At 35.7% G+C, this 19,242-nt stretch overlaps 1 long non-coding RNA gene across 3 annotated transcripts in view; it reads left to right on the forward strand.

The window, feature by feature from the left end:
- The window catches only part of LOC107973696 (uncharacterized), a 44,910-nt gene extending 29,102 nt beyond the window's left edge, over positions 1-15,808 (forward strand). For 2 of the 3 annotated variants that reach the window (XR_008546535.2, XR_008546534.2), the window contains exons 6-11: positions 514-659; positions 881-986; positions 1,082-1,208; positions 2,841-2,987; positions 12,279-12,377; positions 14,445-15,808. This is a non-coding gene — a long non-coding RNA (uncharacterized LOC107973696). Of the gene's footprint in view, positions 1-513; positions 660-880; positions 987-1,081; positions 1,209-2,840; positions 2,988-12,278; positions 12,378-13,577; positions 13,714-14,444 lie in introns of those variants that run through there. The other variant, XR_010150280.1, reaches the window with a different exon arrangement.
- Positions 15,809-19,242: the final 3,434 nt, after the last annotated feature.

A 19,242-nucleotide genomic window follows, 5' to 3' on the forward strand; every position in this document is an offset into this window, starting at 1 on the left:
TGCAGTGGCATGATCTTGGCTCACTGCAACCTCGGCCACCCGGGTTCAAGTGATTTTCCTGCCTCAGCCTCCAGAGTAGCTGGGACTATAGGCATGCACCACCACACTGGCTAATTTTTGGTTTTCATTTTATTATTATTTTTTTTTTAGTAGAGATTAGGTTTCATTATGTTGGCCAGGCTGGTCTCCAACTCCCGACCTCAGGTTATCCACCTGCCTTGGCCTCCCAAAATGCTGGGATTAGAGGTGTGAGCCACTACGCTCGGCCTGATTTATTATTTTAAATGATTTATTTTATATTACTAAATGACTTACATATAAATAAAAGGCTCACTAATTTAAGCTAGTTAACATTTCCCTTATTATCTAAGTCATGATGTTTCAGGATAGGAAAAGAACCATGTGAATAGAGGAAGAAGGTAAGAAGCTGGTATCTACAAAGGACCCCGGCTGAAAACCCTTAGCTGTGTAGGTGGAGGGACATCACAACTTTTTGATTTTTTCTTTTTAAAGTGCTATCACAGGGCATGTTAGATTTACTATGATGGAGAGCAGATTGAGTGAGAACGTTGAAAGAGATTCCACATCCAAATGAGGCGACTGAGGAGAGTTCACAAGGGAAACAAACAAGAGTTGGCAAAGAGCCCTAGGATTCGTAGGTGAGGAACCATTATAACCTCTAATCTTGAAGCCAAGAAGGAGTAATTGCTTGGAAATCCAAGAAAACTAAAATCATAGGAGAGGGCCACCTGACAGGAGATAGAAGCTGTGGTCTTTGATAGAGGGACATTGTTGACTGCTGAGATTGATCCAGGAGCTATTCAGTAGGATGGATAATCTGACCTCACTTTCTCTCATGCTTCTCACCGACCAACCCAAGCTGGAAGGAAAGGCAATCTGTAATCCACACAGGGTACCCTCAGGGCACAGAGCAAGATGGAGAAGGTGAAGAGTGGATCTGAAAAATGAAATGATTCAGCACACAGGTATTCTTAGTGGGGACACTCTTTTCATTTAATCCCCGACTTTCTTGTTTAGGTTACAGCTGTAAATATGACTAAAATAATTTTTTTTTAACTAGGAAAAAGACAACAATGACAGCCTTAGCAGAGAAAGTTAAAAAGTGAAGTAGCTGGAACTTCATCTACTTCAAGAGTCCTGTGAGCAGGTTGCATCACTATGGTTACAAGTGAAAGAACCAGAAACTGGTGGGTTTATTTTTCACAGAGACATGGTAAGACTCTAGGGGGAGGCAGAATACCTTCAAGTCCTAGGTGACAAACAGTGACTTAAAGTTTGGGACCAGGGCCTTCTTGACCACTCTTGTGGGAACTACGTAAAGCAGTTTATGTGCTTTCATAGTCAACATGGACCCGGAGCTATAAAAGCTCACTGAGGAACACACTCATCAGTGAGACTTCACCAAGTATCTTGGACAAAAGAAGACAGAATATGGTAGAAGGAAAATATCAAAAGATATTTGATAACTGATTTTGCCACAAAGGAACAGCAGCCAGACTATAATTCCAAATCACCTGCATTAAAAGTGTGAGAAGAAGAGTGATGGAGAGAAGTCAGAAGTAAAGGAAGGAGTGCCCTCAGCCTAGAGATGATTTGCCCTCAATCTTAGATCTCCTACTCTGTCTTCACCAAGGGTCAAAGGGCTGGCCCAGGGCTGGATTACACATTTTAGCCAAAGAAGAGTTGTAGAGGAAAGATGATGTTTGCAATAGAGGAAAGGTGATGTTTGCAATAGAGGAAGGAGGTCTACAACTTTGAAAATTGTGTTAAAAATATTTGTTTAAAATATTTTCATTCTAAATTTTCCTCTTAGCGTAGCATTGGTTGCTTTTTCAAAGTCTTTCTCTGACTAGTTGCTAAACCTTTTAGGGCTCATATATGTCACTCTTTGGTATCTCTCAGTTAAGACATTTTGATGGGTCTAGCTGCCTAAATTCAGGTTGGTATCAATCCTTATCCCCATAATTGATTCATGTATAATAAAATTGACCTCATTTGATAGTCAAGACTGATGAGTCTTGGGACATATGGATATGATTTTATTACCATCAATTTTAAGAATTAAAGTTTGGGCAACATGAGAGTCCAAAAATGGGTTTAGCATGCTAAATCCTTAACCAATTTCTATAAATCACTTTGTAAATTCAAGTGTTATTACTTTAGTTTGAATGTGGTCATTCACAGTACACACTATATTAATTTTTTCGGAGGAGGAAAATAAAGGAAATAGGGCTGTACATTTTTTACATTTTCTACACACTATCAAGGAATACAATAGAAATAGAAAGCAGGGTGACACTACTTGAAAAAATAGCCACTATTTTAGATTTATCATATCTTTGATGCCGATTCACATTCATATTCAAGATTTCTCAGTCACCTTTCTCATTGTTCTGAGAAGCTAGGGAGAAAATGAAGAAAATGAATGATGAGGCAAGAGCTGGTGAAATTGGGTTTCTGAAATTCTCTTCATTAATGGGTAAATACATCTTTCTCTTATCTCAGGAAAATATATCAGCAGCTAGGTTTGAGTGCTTGAAATGTAGGAGGAGATCTATTTAACACATTGCTGGGAGGCATCCACTGAACAATCCAGATGCTGGGTGATGCTATTCTCACAATCTAATAAATGGCAGAAAATGCTTGGCATTACTGCTGTATGAATCCATCAACTCTGTGGTATCTTGATCCTTATTTTGGAAAGGAAGTAATTAAGTTTTTAATATCATATAGATTTTATACACTTTTTTGAAATAAATATATTAATTCCTATATTATCACCATAATGGAATAGTTTATTCTTTTTTCCTTTTCCATAGGTTCAACTGAGTTAATCATTTTCTAATGTTCACTCTGACACAATACACATTGTAAAACTGCTGATTCTTTTCAAATTGGATATGACAGCGTAACAAGAGTAGAAGAGAAACATCTGGACTTTATGAAATAGTTGGTTATGGGAAAAGGTAATTTATTTTAAATAATACATACAAAGCATTGATCTATAATGGGATTAATTTGGACCAAATTAATAATTTTTTAAAGTAATTTTAAAAAACTACATGAAGGGGAAAACAAAGACAAAGACAAAGAGACTTTATTAATGTTAGGTTTATTAGTGAATATCATTCTCAAATTACAAAAAGTTAAAGTTTCACAGTCCAAATATATATTGATAGCTGGATCAGTATATCTTCCATCTGAATGAAGAGAAATAGTGCATAAAGGAAATGGAGCATAGGCTCCACTTTGTAGTTTTGTGTATAGGAGCACATTTGGAAGCATAATTTAGCTTACTAATTCTAGAGGCTATGTTTTCAAATGTATTTGGGAGCAAGGAAATACTACCTCCCTAAATTTGAAGACCTCAAAAGACAAAAAAAAATAGCTAATATGCTATTTTTAATGTATTTTTAATGTATTTTTTATGATGATGTAAAGTCCTCTGAATATATATCTAATTTTTTAAAAAAATATTGTTATCTAAGGATCCTCCAGCCACTCTGTCTTAAATAAAAAAATCAAATTCTTACCATTGAGGCAGGTTTTATACCTGGCATACATAGAGATACTGCCAAAATATTACTGATCATTTTTGCCTATTCAATTTTTTCTCTTCTCCAAGTTTTCAGAAAATATTGAGCATCATGTCTATACTGCCAAATTTCTTTTTGATGTGGGATGTGTGTGTGTGTGCATGTGCACACATGTGTTATACATGGTAGGTTCTACTCTCTCTCAGGCCTGTACTTGCTCCCTTTCTCTGGCTTATCAAGAGAATGTGTAGCAGCAATACAAAATAATCTTAAAGAACAGATTTTTCTGTCTCCTATAAGGTTCAGGAAAAGGGATAAGGAAAATCCTAATATTTTAGTAAACTTTGGGACCCTCTGAATGTTAAGAATCAATGATAAAACTGAGATGTGGAAAAATAAATTTCATCCAGGCATCTTAGGGACTCTGTGAACATAGCCTTTGTCAGCCCCTCTGTCTCTGCTTCTTTCTGTTCAAATAATTTGCAAAAACAGAAAGATTTGGAAAATCTGTATTTTTTATACCTAAAAAGTGAGAAAATTTATCTGCTATAATCTAATTTATTTTCCCCCAATGTAGCCAAGTCTTTAAATGTGTGTGAACAAATTAATTGTTTGTGTATTTTAATATGAGTTATTAGAAAATTTGTGACAGGCTTGAAAAAACGTTTTGCAAATCTTTGCCTAATAGCCACCTCAAACATGTAAAAAGGGTGGCAACTGAAAAAGAAGGCCATAAGAGAAAATATATATAGATAAAATTGCTGAGGTGTGCAATTTTTTCTTTTGTCCCCTCAAGTAAAGTGGGAGAAATTATAGGGGACAACTCAGAAAACCTGAGATATATATCTATCTATCTCCTGGTGCTTGCAGGAAATAGAATCTTAGTTTTTAGAGTGTCCTGGGAAGTTTCAATGTATGATGCATAGGCTGTGGCTAACCATAGAGAATAGTGGAGAGAGACAGAGAAAATTTGGCCTATACTGATGTTATGGACTGAATTTTGTTTCCTTAAAACTTATATGTTGAAATCCTATCCCCCAGTTTCTTATAATGTGACTGTATTTAGAGACAGGGTCCTAAAAAAGAAGGAATTAAGGTCAAATGATATTATTAGAGTAGGCCCTAATTCCATATGATTGGTATCCTTGTAAAAAGAGATTGGGACACAGAAACACAAAGGGTAAAGACCATGTGAAGACACGGGGAAAATGGTCATCTACAAGCCAAGGAAAGAGGCCTCAGAACAAACCCACACTGCCAACACATTGATCAGGGAGTTACAACCTCTAGAATTGTGAAGCATGAATTTCTGTTGTTTAAGCCATCCAATCTGTGGTACATTGTTATGGAATCCCCAAAGTACTAATATATAAGTGAGAACTGGCTAAACTCTGACTTCATATATGGGAAAATTATATGTGGATATTTTTCGTGGACCAATATGGGCCCCATAGAAGAGAGCAGACTTGGTGACATTTTAAATCCTGTCAATGAATAATCACTGAAGGGTCACTGCAACCCAGCAAAGGAGGTACACTGAGAAATATCCAGGGGCTGAAGGATGAAATTAATCCTCTTCATGACATGTTAATGCAGAAGGGACAGTCTCAGCAAAATCCTGGAGAAGCAGAAACTATTCCCATGAGAGAAAGAACTAGCTTAGAAAATCTACCAAACTCAGAGGAGGCCAAAGTGAGATGACACCAGTACCCAGCAAGCAATATATTTCCTGTAACTTACCTTGCCTCATTTTCCCAACACATCCTAAAACACTGAAGAAGTCAAAGCCACAGTTTGAAAGGTGGTGGAGAGGCAGAGGAAAAAGTTCATTTCTGACCTAAAACATTACCAAGAGGAAAAGGGAAAAGAATCTTAACTTCACAGTTTGAAGGTCTTGTCATTAATTTGAATTGAATATTTTACCTATCATGGCAGTCTGTTATTGTGTTGCTAAAAAGAAAGATGTAAGGCTGGGTAATTTATGAAGAAAAAAGATGGAATTGGGTAACAGTTCTGCAGGCTGTACAGGAAGCATGGCACCAACATCTGGTCAGACTCTGGTAAGGGCCTCAGTATGCCTACAGTCATGGTGGAAGATACAGGAGGAAACTGGTGGTATCACATGGTGAGAGATGGAGCAAGACAGAGAAGGGGGTGGTGCCAGACTCTTTTAAACAACCAGATCTTGTGTGAACTAACTGACCAAGAACTCACTCATCATCAAGGGGATGGTGCTAAATCATCCATGAGCAACCCATCATGAGACGATCATCTCACACCAGGCCCATCTCCAACATTGGGAATTACATTTGAACAACTAAATCATATCATTCTGCCCCTTGCCCCCCACATCTCATGCCTTTCTCACATTTCAAAATATAATCATGCCTTTGCAATAGTCCTGAAAAGTCTTAATTCATTCCAGCATTAACTCAAAAGTCCCAAACTCCTAGTCCCAAGTTGAAAGTCTCATGTGAAGATGAATTCCTTCCACCTGTGAGATCAAAAACTAATTATTTACTCCCAAGATACAATGGTGTTACAGGCATTTGGTATACATTCTCATTTTCAAAAAGATAAATCAGCCAAGAGAAAGGGGCTACAGGTCCCATGCAGTCTGAAACCCAGAGGGCAGTCATTAAATCCTAAAGCTTTAAGATAATCCCCTTTGACTCCATGCCCTGCATCCAGGGCACACTGTTGTAAGGGGTGGGCTTCCAAGGCCTTGGGCAGCTCTGCCCCTATGGCTTTGCAGGGTGCAGCATACATGGCTGCCTCCATGGAATGGAACTGAGTGTCTGTGGCTTTTCTCAGATCAGGATGCAAGCTGCCCGTGGTTCTACCATCTTGGGGTCTGGAGGGCAGCAGCCTCCTTCCCTCAGCTCCACTAGGCAATGCCCTAGTGGGGACTCCGTTTGGGGGTCCAACCCCACATTTCCCCTCTGCACTGCCCTAGTAGAGGTTCTCTGTGAGGGCTCTGCCCCTGCAACAAGCTTGTGCTTGGGCATCTAGGCTTTCTCATACATCCTCTGAAATCTAGGTAGAAGCCAAAAAGCTTCCTTTATACTTACATTCTGGGCACCTGCAGACTTAAAACCAGGTAGATGCCACCAAGGTTTATGACTTGAACTCTCTGGAACAGTGCTTTGAGTGGGGATCTGGGCCTGGCCCCTGAAACCATTATTTCCTTCTATCCCTCTGGGCCTGTGATGGAGAGGTTATTTTCAAGATCTCTGAAATGCTTTCAAAGCCTTTTTCCCACTGTCTTGGATATTAGCATATGGCTCCCTTTTAGTCATTCTAACCTCTCTAGCAAATGGTTGCTCTGCAGCCTGCTTGGATTCCTTCTCTGTTACATGACCAGGCCACAAATTTTCCAAACTTTTATTCTCCATTTCCCTTTTAAATATAAATTCCAACTTTTAAGTCATTTCTTTGCTCTCATCTGATCATAGGCTATTAGAAGCAGTCATACTAATTCTTGAATGCTTTGCTTCTTAGAAATTTCTTCCACCAGACACCCTAAATCATCACTCTTAAGTTCAAACATCTGCAGATCCCTATTACCTGGACTTAATGCAGCCACGTTTTTTGCTAGTGCATAACAGATGTGACCTTTACTCTGGTTCCCAGCAAGTTCCTTATTTCCATCGGAAACCTCATCATCCTGGCCTTCACTGTCCACATCTCTATCAGCTATCTTGGTTACAACCATGTAACCAATCTCTACAAAGTTCCAAACTTTCCCTCATCTTCTTCTCTTCTTCTGAGCCCACCAAATTCTTCAAACTTCTGCCCACTACCCAGTTCCAAAGCCACTTCTACATCTTCAGGCATCTTTGTTGCAGCACTCTACTCCTCAGTATCAATTTTATGTGTTAGTCTTTTCTTGCACTGCTATAAAGAAATACCTGAAGCTCAGTAATTTCTAAAAAAAAAAGTTTAAATAGCTTATGGTTCTGCAGGCTGTACAAGCATGACACCAACATTTGCTTGGCTTCTAGTGAGGGCCTAAGGAAGCTTACAATCATGGTGAAAGGCAAAGGGGAAAGCTGCAGTATCACATGGTGAGGTGAGAGAGGGAGCAAGAAAAAGAAAGAGGAGGTACCAGACTCTTTGAAAACAAACAAACAAACAAACAAAAAACAGATCTCATGTGAACTAACTGAGAACTCACTCATCACCAAGCAGATGATGCTAAGCCATTCGTGAGGGTTCCACCCCCATGATCCAATCACCTCCCACCAGGTCCCATTTCCAACCCTGAGAATAACATCTTGACATGAGATTTTTGAGGGGACAAACATCCAAACCATACCACCTATTGAACCACTTGGGAAAATAAAGATGATCAACAGTCTATTATTATATAGAAGTGACTTAAAACGTGATGGAACCAGAGCAACATCTTATCCACAGGCAAAGAAATGGGTGAAAATAAAATACTTTCTGCTTTCCCTCTATGGAGTCCTGTGTATGCAATGTTAATGTTATGTTAAGTGCCTATTTTGACGAAAGGCAATGCTGAAGATGATACAGTGTCCCCAGTAAGTACTTAGTGTAAGGGAGGCAAAACTTTATTTCTATCCGGATTTTCAGCTAGGCCTGAGAATTAAATTGGCATAAGATAGGTTAACAGGAGAAAGGCATACAAATGTTATGTACATTTTACAGGACACAGGAGCCCTCATAAGAAAATAAAGACACAAAGAATTGACAAAACCTAAATTTCATATGGGGTTAAAGTAACAAAACTGTGTGAGGAGACATAAAAACGTTAAGAATTATTTTAACAAGGTCAGTTTGTGCAGAATTTTCTAGGCTATGACATGCCTTGGAAGAATTATTTTTTTCTCCTGGCACTGGGAGGGTGTCTTCCACAGAGGAGCTTTTATCTCCTGTTTTTAGTAAGAAAAGGGAGATTAAAATGCTCTTCTTGGATTTGCTGTTGTTCAAGTGTCTTTATCTCAAATGAATCCTTTGTCAAAGTGGCATGCTTTAGGGTGGTATATTCTGCCACCCTTCATTAAGAAATTCTTGAGAACTGACAGGAGCTACTAGGCTCTTTCAAATATATCGTGCCATTTAATCCTCTTAGAAGTCCGGCAAAATCTCCATTTTATAGTAATATACATTCAAGGTGACATCTTAATTTCCTGCAACATGTAAAAGAAGAACATGGACTTTGATCCCTGGTATAACTGCCACATAGTCCAGACTTTCAACCATGCCAGATGGTATTCAGTATTACCCTCTACCACTTGGTAACGTCTCAATTGGCATTTTTAAAAAGAAAATAATATAAAATTTCTTCCTGGTGAAGGATATTTATCAAAACTTTAACAATTACCCATAATTTGGCTACTTTAATTAAGTCAGAAATTTTAATGATACACCTATGTTTATTTAGCAATATGCCACCCATTGTAATTTATTTAAATAATAGAGCACGACATTTAGCTTCAAAGGCCTCACAGGATAGTAGAGGAATTTTATGATGAGAAATATGTAAGTAACAGCTTGGATCATCCCTAAAACACTTCTTTGAGGAGTAGGCATGTGTACTAAGACAAGAAAACTTTGAAACTGGTTAGGAAAGCATGGAATACTTACCAAAGCACCTGACAAAAGACAGGATAGATATTAGAAAGTCTAGATATTTGAAGATGTGGGAAAGTATATAAAAAGGAGAACTAATGGGTTTATTGGACATTATAAATATCTCAAGGACTTATATTTGAAATAGAATACAGTTCTTGTGCTTTTCAGAGGATCATTTTCTGTTGAATTAATATATGGTTTAGGGTTAGAAAAGTAATTTCATCTTTGACCTCTTTCCTTTATCCTCTTCAGTTTCCAAAGCTGTAAAATCAGGTCATATACATGTGAAATATTGCCAAACACATATCTATTTGCATTCTAATAATATTGAGGCTGAAAAAGTACTATAAATGCTATTGTATAGCAGTATAACAAATGTCTATTAATTTCTTTCAAAATTGTATTTCCTAAATTGTGTTCTGAGAAATTATATTGGTATAGTTTGTGTATTTGTCCACACCCAAATCTCAGGTTGAATTGAAATCTCCAGTGCTGGAGGTGGGCCCTGGTGGGAGGTGTTTGGATCATGGCAGTGGATCCCTCATGGCTTGGTGCCATCTTTATGATAGTGAGTTCTTGTGATATTTGGTCATTTAAAAGTGTGTGGCACCTCCTCTCCACTATTTCTTTCTTGCTTCAGCTTTCACCATGTGACATGCCTGCTTCCCTCTTCATCTCCCACCTTGAGTAAAAGCTTCCTGAGGCCTCCCCAGAAGCTAAGTGATGTTTGTGTTATGCTTCCTGCACTACTTGCAGAATCATGAGCCAATTAAACTTCTTTTCTTTACAAATTACCTAGTCTGAGGTATTTCCTTATAGCCATGCAAGAATGAACTAATACACCTATGTACTTATAAAGGCTAAAAAGTTTTATGTACCAAAAATGCACTAAAAGATTTTAGGGTCAATAATTTGGGAAAAACTGAATTAATCAAAATTAAACAAGTGCATTTATTACAGAACATTTTAGAGTACTTAACATACTAATGTGAACTGTGAAGTTTCAAGAGAGAATGCCCTATGCAGCTTTTCTAAATATAATTTGAGCATGGAAAAGGTTTTTGTAAGAACTTTTGACATCATAAGGGATAAATAAATGTAGCTTGAGTCAGAGTATTTAAAACAATATGTCAATGTGGAAACAAAAAAGTACATAAATGTGGAAACATCTGAACTATTGAGTATATTAACTAAAGTGATAGTCTTACATTTCATAAATTATAAAGTACTTCACTAAATGAAATAAAATATCATTATCATGACACAACCTCTGCTGAGGGTCCACGCCAAATTATGTGGAGATCTTTGGGGCTATGATGGCTGATAATATCATGATGCCCAAGCTGAAATGAATCAGTTGTGAAATTCACAATACTTTTTTCAGTTTTTAATAATTAAAATAGAATTTAACATATGTAGACTATTGCTCAATAATTTTAATAATTATAACATATCACTCTTTGCAAAACTATGACGACAGTGAAGGTAATGAGATGAGTGAGACATTTATATTATATGCAAAATTTAAGAGCATGTCAAACCTCAGTAACCAAGATAAATCTTGTTTTAATGCAACATTTAAAAAAATCAAAAATAATCCACAAAATCTGTGGTGGACAAAATATCAAAAATTGTAGTAAAGATAATTCCAGCATTACTGAATTTTCCTTTTGCCTTAGGCTTCAGTATGGTTCCTTGGTCCACTGGTTCCTTGCCATAATTTTCTCCAAAATTTAATTCGAAATTATCTGCATAAAATTTCAAACATAAAACTGTTCCCATGGCAAATAGAATAATATTTTGTTTGGTTCCTCATTAGTGGTCTGACTTATTTTTATTATTATAATATATAGGAAAAATACTAAACAACAACAAAATAACAATAAAACTCTTTGAATGTTACAGAGAAAAAAATGACAGTTTCTACAAATCAAGCATTTTCACTGATTATTTTTTTGAAGTTTCCTTTTGTTTCAAAGGCTCTTTTCCCAAAACAATTGTTTGTATGTTTGCAAAATAATAATTAATAGGGAAATATATTTATGCTTGGGGATAAAAATCTACTTATCAACCAGGATCCATCTTTTGTGGTAACAATTATTATAAGAGCTTAAATTACACATTTTTGACAGAGAATTTAGCTGTTTGGTAGGTAGTTAGAATACATGGAAATTTCCTCCAGCAACATTTGGTGCATCCCTGGTGGCATTAAAAAAATCTAGAACCTATCTAGGGAGTCATTTGAAATTTGCCCACTAGGAAAATCTGTTTTGTGCAGATTGTGTATTTATTTGAGCAGTAAAACAGATGCAGAGTATATTTTGCCTTGCACTATTTTTCCTTATGTTTAATTGTAACTTACAGCCAGAAAGAAGATATAAAATACAATCAAATGGGAGAGAAAAACACATTCAGAAAAGCAATTTTGATCATAAGCATGTGGTATCTATAGAAACTGTTATGTTGGAAGAGGGTTTGCCATTTCAGTGATCAAGTTAATGAAGGTATCATTAGATCTCTATTTTAACACAGCAATTTGTTACATATTACACTTTATGCAGCTAAGCTGTTACATTGCTAATTTAGCTTTTAAGAATATTAAAATCAGAAATTCTTTTATTTTATACAGAACAAAAGGAATACTGAATATTTGGGATAAATATTTTTTCTGTTTAGAAACAAGCTACAATGTTGCGGCTAGGTACTTTGATAAACAGATTCCTCAATAAGAACTGTGAGTTCTGCCTCTTTCATGAAAGGCAGGCATGTTCCATGAGGCTACCAGACCCAGCTACGTCTGGGAGAATATACAGGTGTTAAATTAGCTAGAGGAAATGTTCTCCAGGTCCTGAAGACTGATGCACCATACGGAATATTACAGAATTTCTTAAACAACAATAAAAAGCAAGTGAAGTAGGGGCAGGAAGACAGAAAGAAAAATAAAAATGTCTAGGTAGTTCAACTCTAAACTATTTTCTAATCATTCATAAGTTTCCATATACCATGAGAACAAATCTCTGGGACTATGGATGAGCTTTATTTAGTCTGCATGCAAAATTCTCCAGATTCTGTCAGGAATTATCTAAACCATTACTGAGAGAAAGTCTTTCTGTGCCACAGGCTCTGTGTTTTCAAGGTGGTGGTGCATTCCAGTTTGAGGGCCCAAGCACTGATCTACCAATGATCTTCACACCCTTATCACCACTATACCAGCACGAGGTAAAAACTACATTGTATTATTTTATCATCCTCTTTGTCTTCCTCAGACCAAACACAATGATTTTTCTATAATGCTAAATATTGCATTATATTTATATTTATATATCCTCCTTCAAATTAAGCTCTGTTATACCAATCACCTTCAACATTTTCTAGAGAACATTTCCAGGTAGGTTGCAGTTGGATCTTACAGTTAAATTTAATAGCACTATCCATCTAATCAGTTATGTGTAGGTATCACAGGCTTCCCCCTCCTCAGAAAAGGAATGTATTTTCAGAAAAATCAAGAACTATATTTTCCCATCTGTGTCTTCATTTCAAAGGACTACTGTAATTTTTTTCAGACATCCTAATTGTTATATATATTTTCTCTCCATTTGGTGCCTCTTTGAAAGAAGGCATATTCAACAAGAGTCATCAAGCGAGAGAATTTATATGAGCAAATTATCTAAATTCAGCAATCCAGTCCTACATGCAAATGAGAAGTGGAAAGAATGAACAAAATCACACCTTTCAAATTCAAAAGATCCATGAGACAATATGTCTCATATCAGAATTTTAATCCTACCATTACTCTCTCTATTCATGCTCGGGTAATTTGGCTTTTCCTCTCTCCTTTCTGTAATATTCAGTTGATCCCTTTCATTTCCTCTATTGTGCCTTACCAAGATGGCAAATCCAATGTTCTATTTCTATAAGATAAAATTCACTCCTCACTCTTCAACAAGCTCTATCAACATTTTACTCAATCCAAAATGCTCTTCAGAAAACTATATATTAGGGCCGGGCGCGGTTGCTCACGCCTGTAATCCCAGCACTTTGGGAGGCTGAGATGGGTGGATCACGAGGTCAGGAGCTTGAGACCATCCTGGCTAACACGGTGAAATCCCGTCTCCAGTAAAAATACAAAAAAATGAGCCGAGCGTGATGGTGGGCACCTGTAGTCCCATCTACTTGGGAGGCTGAGGCAGGAGAATGGCGTGAACCCGGGAGGGGCAGCTTGCAGTGAGCAGAGATCGTGCCACTGCACTCCAGCCTGGGCGACAGAGCGAGACTCCATCTCAAAAAAAAAAAAAAAGAAAACTCTATATTAGATAGCCACCATAAATGAGGGACATACTGATTGGAGTTTTGATTTACTGTCCTATTTATTTTTACTGCGCAAAGGAAACACTTATTCCTTCCTGTTTTGCATTTCAGAAGAAAATTCGGGATGGTCCAAATGACAGACTCCAAAATGATTCTGGATATTATGGGTTAAATCTGTAACAAGAACATACAACAAACTGAGGACTGAAAATATAGCTAATAAAGAACTATACTTATTAATCCATTCATTTGCTGTGTCAAGACTGGGTTAGAATAAAGAGTGGATCTGAAGGGAAAATGAAAATACCCAGGACATCAGAAAATCAACAGTAAATGAAAAACAAACAAACAAACAATAATTCCCAGGGAATCTTGGAATCACAGAGGATTAGTGGGTGGGGCCTAGGGAGAATGAAAAAGGATGGGAACCTAACTCCATTTTGGGTGACAATCCGGTCTACTATTCATGACATTTTGTAATGATGCCACTTCTAGTTCAAGAGTGAGGTGATATTACTGCTCCTGACCCTGAAGTCATGATCCATGAGGCTACGGAACAGTTGTTTTTACATAAAACAATAAGATCAATGTCCTTATATAAGACACACCAAATCTGTGGCTTCAATGTTAGAAATTTATTTCCTTACAATTCTGGAAGCTGGTATGTCCAAGATCAAGGTGACAGCAGATTCGGTTTCTACTGGGGGACCCCTTCCTGTCCTCTTGCAGGCAGCTGCCCTCTTGTGCATCTTTGTTTCTCAGATTTTAAAGGAACTACTCAAAGAATCTGTTATAGACTGAATGTGTCTTCCCCAAATTCACATGTTGAAGTCTTAAAACCTAGGGCAGCTGTGTCTGGAGACAGACACTTTAAGGATAAATGAAATCATAAAGGTGTGACCCCAATCCAATAGGATCAATGTCCTTATATAAGACACACCAAAGAGCTCTCTCTCTCTCTCTCTCTCTCTCTTCCAGGTGAGAAAGCACAAGAAGGCAGCTGCCTGCAAGAAGCCAGGAAGAGGTCCCCCAGCAGAAACCGAACCTGCCGTCACCTTGATCATTGACATCCCAGCTTCTAGAATTTAAGAAAATAAATTTCTAACTTTGAAGCCACAGATGGGGTTACACATCACAATTCTGGAAGCGGGGATTGTGGGATTTGTTCTGTTGGCCGAGCTGACTAACGCAGAACCAGAACATTCCAACTCTATATTCCAAGGAAGGTAAAAAAAAAAAAAAAAAAAAAAAAAGTTAAGGAGGAAAATAAAAAATACCCAAAAACTCTTAACTAAAATTTGGATTAGAATAAAATATCCTCAAATCAGAGGGACCTTCCTAGAATAAGCAATGCCATGAGTTTTAAAGGATGAAAAAGGGTTCAGTTAAGCAAAGATGAAAAAGAAAGTCAAGCCATGAAACAGTGGCGCATGAAGAAGACATACAGGTGAAAAGATCATAATGGTGCAGAAATGCAAGGAGTTGGAGAAGGAAAAGATTTCAAACTAAAGGGGAGGTGGGATGAGGTCATTGGGGGCAGATCAAATGCCTACAAATTATTTCAAAATTTGCAATATACATATCTAATGAAAATCCCCCTTTAAAATTTGCTCCCTGTATGTGCCTCATCGTAATTGCTTATTTGGAACTAAGAGCGCTCTTTAGGAAATACAGTATTTCCACATTGTTTCTATTACTTTAAAAGGATAACACAAGTTGACCTTTCTCCCAATTTTTCTATTCATTTTATGAGACAAACAAGTCTTGGCACAGAGGAAGGTGAGGTTCAGACTTTTTCTATGCAGTTCTTTCAACAGACATCAAAAACTCTCTCTATATTAAAACATATTATATATAGGAGTGTAGGGAGGGTGCAAACCACAATATAAAATAAAGCTCAAGTTAATTTATTCTTAGTCTGGAAAGTTGACCAAACATCTGATTCTGGATTTTTTATTTTCAAAAAATATAGTCTGTGGCAATAATTTCCAATAATTGTGTTATTTTAACACATGAAAACAAATAGACCACAATGCTCTATTAAGGATCAAACAAACAAAAAAATGTCTCATATATTTATCTAGAGGAATGGCTCCTTCTTCAAGCAATAGGTGTGCTTATTTTCTTGATTAAAAAATAAAGTAAAATATTTAGCAGTATTTTATGTATGCTAAGAAACACATTTGCACATTTTGAGATCTCTGCATTTGAGAGGATTTAAAAATGAACGACTGGTCAGGCAGCAGTCAGGATGCAGGTGTCATTTCCTCAGAAAGCCTAAAATTAGTCATAGTTGCTCATATGGTCTTCAAATAAATTGAGTTATGTGCATTATTAATACTACACGTGTTATGCTTTATTGATCCTTAAAATATCTTCAAAAAGATGACCCTGATTCAGCATGGAAACAAAAATGTATACGAACATAAAAGTATGGCAAAAATGCAGATTGATATTTGATTAAAATAAATTCATGGCAAGATAGCAGAAAAGTTCCTTTGTAATGAGTGAATAAAAGTTTCAAAACATGTATTAACTAACCAAATCATTTAACTATTAATTTTCTGATTTTAAAATAATTGCTGATTTTATATGTCTATTTTGGCAGCATCAGAATTGTATTATAATATAGACATATAGTTAGGGTCATTTTCTGTGTTTTTTTTTAAGAGCAATTACGTATAGTAAGATCCATTTTCTAAGTTTCAAACATGGTCTCAGAACACTGTAACACTGACAATATTTCTTGGGTTTGCATGAAGAAACAACGCAAGCGATGAAATGATAGTTTAACCTGTGGATCATGTTGGTAAATAAAATCAGATTGCTAAATGAAAAAAATATTTGTTTCTACTTTCTTTAAAATTAATACGGTTGTATAAAATAAAATTGTTAATGCTATGTTTTAGGGTATATAATATATGGAGATATAGTGCATATATAAACAGTGAGATAAAGAATGGCACATGAGTGTTGAATAGGCCTAGGTTGAAAGGTTTCTGCATTTATGTAGAGTGATAAAATATTAATTCTAAGTAGGCTGTGAAAAAAATTAAGGATGTATGTCTTAATCCTTATAACAACCAGTAAAAAATGTCAAAAGGAACAGAAAAAAATGTCAAAAATAAAATAATTTCTAATTTATTAAAGAGAAGAAGACAATAGAGGTGAACAAAGTGAAGAAAAAACAGTGAGATCAAACAGAAAACAAGTACTTCTTTTGAGTTAAATCCAAACACAACAGTAATTATGATAAATTTTAATAAACTAAAAAGTCCATTTGAAAGTCAAAGATTATCAAAATGGATAAAAAACAAGATTCACCTGTGTGTTGTCTACAAGAAGTATAAAGAAAGCACAGATATACAGAAACTCTAAGCAAATTAACAGAAAAAATATATATTATGCAAACAGTAAGCATAAGAAGATTGGAATGGTTACGTTAATATGAGACAAAATAGGCTGCAAGATAAAGAGTATTACCAGATAAAGAGGGGGCACTTCAGAATCACAAAAAGAGGTCAATTCATCAGGAAGAAATAGCAATAATAAATGTTTATATTTCTAACAGCCTCAAAATACATGAAGCAAAATTGACAAAATGAAAGGGAAAAATAACAACTTCTAAACCACGGGAATGTATTTTAATGCCTCTTTCTCTCAACTATTAATGAAACAATCTACCAAAAAGTAAATAAGACATAGAGCATCTGAAGACCACTCACAAATGCTTAATCTCATTGATATTTATAAAATATAATATGCAAAATCTTTATAATACACATTTTATACAAGTGCACATGATGTGTTCACCAAGAAGTTGGAACATAAAATAAGTCTCAATTAATTTATAATGATGAAAGTCACATAAATTATCTCCTCAGATCATAATGGTTATTAAAGTAGGAATAAATGATAGTAAGATGTTTAGGAAACTACCAAATATTTGAAAATTAAATAATAATTGGTAAAATAAATCTATAATAAATAATCAATAAATCTATTGGTAAAAGAAAAACATCACAAAGGCAAATAGAAAGTATTTCAAGCTGAATAATAGTAAAGACATATTATCTAAAACTTTTGGGGATACACATAAAATAATGCTTAGAAGTAAAATTTTTGTTTTATTTGAACAAAAAAAGTTTAAAGTCAAAAACCCAAGGTTCTACTCCATAAAAATAAAAATGAATCTAACCAACTAGAAGAAAGACAATGAAGAAAATCAACGTTTTTAAAAGCTGGTTCTTTGAAAATAGTCAACAAAATTGGGCTGAACCCATCAATAGAAAACAGAGGACAAAAATCACTAGTAATAGGAATTAAAGAGGAGTTGTCCATACAAGATCCTACAGATTAAAACAATAATAAGAGAATGTTATGAAAAATTTTGCCAACATATTAGTAATTTATATGAAAATGATATATGGAGTTGTAAAGAAGAAATTCATATCCTATATAATTCTGTATCTACTACATAAATTGAATACACTAACCCACAAAGAAAACTCTAGGCTTAGATGATTTTACTGGTAAATTCTACCAAATATTTAAGGATGAAATAATACTAATTCTAAGCAAACTCTTTCAGAAAATAGAGAGGCAGGGGAATATTTTTTAGGGAATTTTATAAGGACAACATTACCAAAACTAGACAAGACCTTAGAAATAAATAAGTCTACAGATCACCAGCATCATTTATAAACATAGGCATGAACACTCATGACAATGAATTAGCAAATCAAATACAGCAATGTATATTTATAAAAAATGATAGTACATAAACTAAGATCTAGTACATAGACTAAGTGGGATTTATCTCAAAAAGCAAATGTTAAAGCAGTTTAAAAACCAATCTAATTTATCATAATAATAGAATAGAGGAGAAAAGCCCTGTGATCAACTTAATAGAAGCAGTAGCATCAATTAAAAATTCATTATGTCTCAGAAAAGTAGTAGTTAATAGTAACTTCCTCATTCTGATCAAAGAAATCCTCAAAAAACTTACACAGGCACAGAAACACCATCACAGAGTTGCTATAGTAACATCTTTTTGAATTGAAATACTAACGACAGAGATATAACACTTGAAATAGACTCCAAGTGTTCATTTAGTTCATATTAGTTTGTTCTCACACTGCCATAAAAGAATACCTGAGACTGGGTAATTTATAAAGGAAAAAGGTTTAATTGACTCAAAGTTCTGCAAGGCTGGGGAGGCCTCAGGAAACTTACAATCATAGTGAAATGCAAAGGGGAAGCAAGCTTGGACCTTCTCATATGATGGCGGGAGAAAGAAGAATGACAGCAAAGGGGGAAGAGACCTTTATAAAACCATCAGATCTTGTGAGAACTCACTCACTATCACGAGAACAGCATGGGGGAAACTCCCCCTGAGCCAATCACCTCCCACCAGGTCTCACCCTAGACACATGGGGATTATGGAGATTATAATTCAAGATGAGATTTAGGTAGGAACACAGCCAAACCATATCACCATACCTCAGAGTTTTACTTTGTGCACTATATTATGTTAGTCTACTCTCGAGCTAACAATTCAAGTAGCAAATATGATACCTCTGTGTATTCTTAACTTCAAATACCTTAACTTCAAATGCCTACCCGCTACTTTTCCTCATCTGTACAATGGGAATAATAATAACATTCATCTCATGACGTTTTTATAAGGATGAGATGAGTTAACTTACCTGAGATGTTTAGAATAGCACTTGGTGTACAGTAAGTGCTTTGTGTGTTGTTTATTATAAAATATACA

This window comes from Pan troglodytes, chromosome 13, assembly GCF_028858775.2.
Source record: "Pan troglodytes isolate AG18354 chromosome 13, NHGRI_mPanTro3-v2.0_pri, whole genome shotgun sequence".
NCBI lineage: Eukaryota > Metazoa > Chordata > Mammalia > Primates > Hominidae > Pan > Pan troglodytes.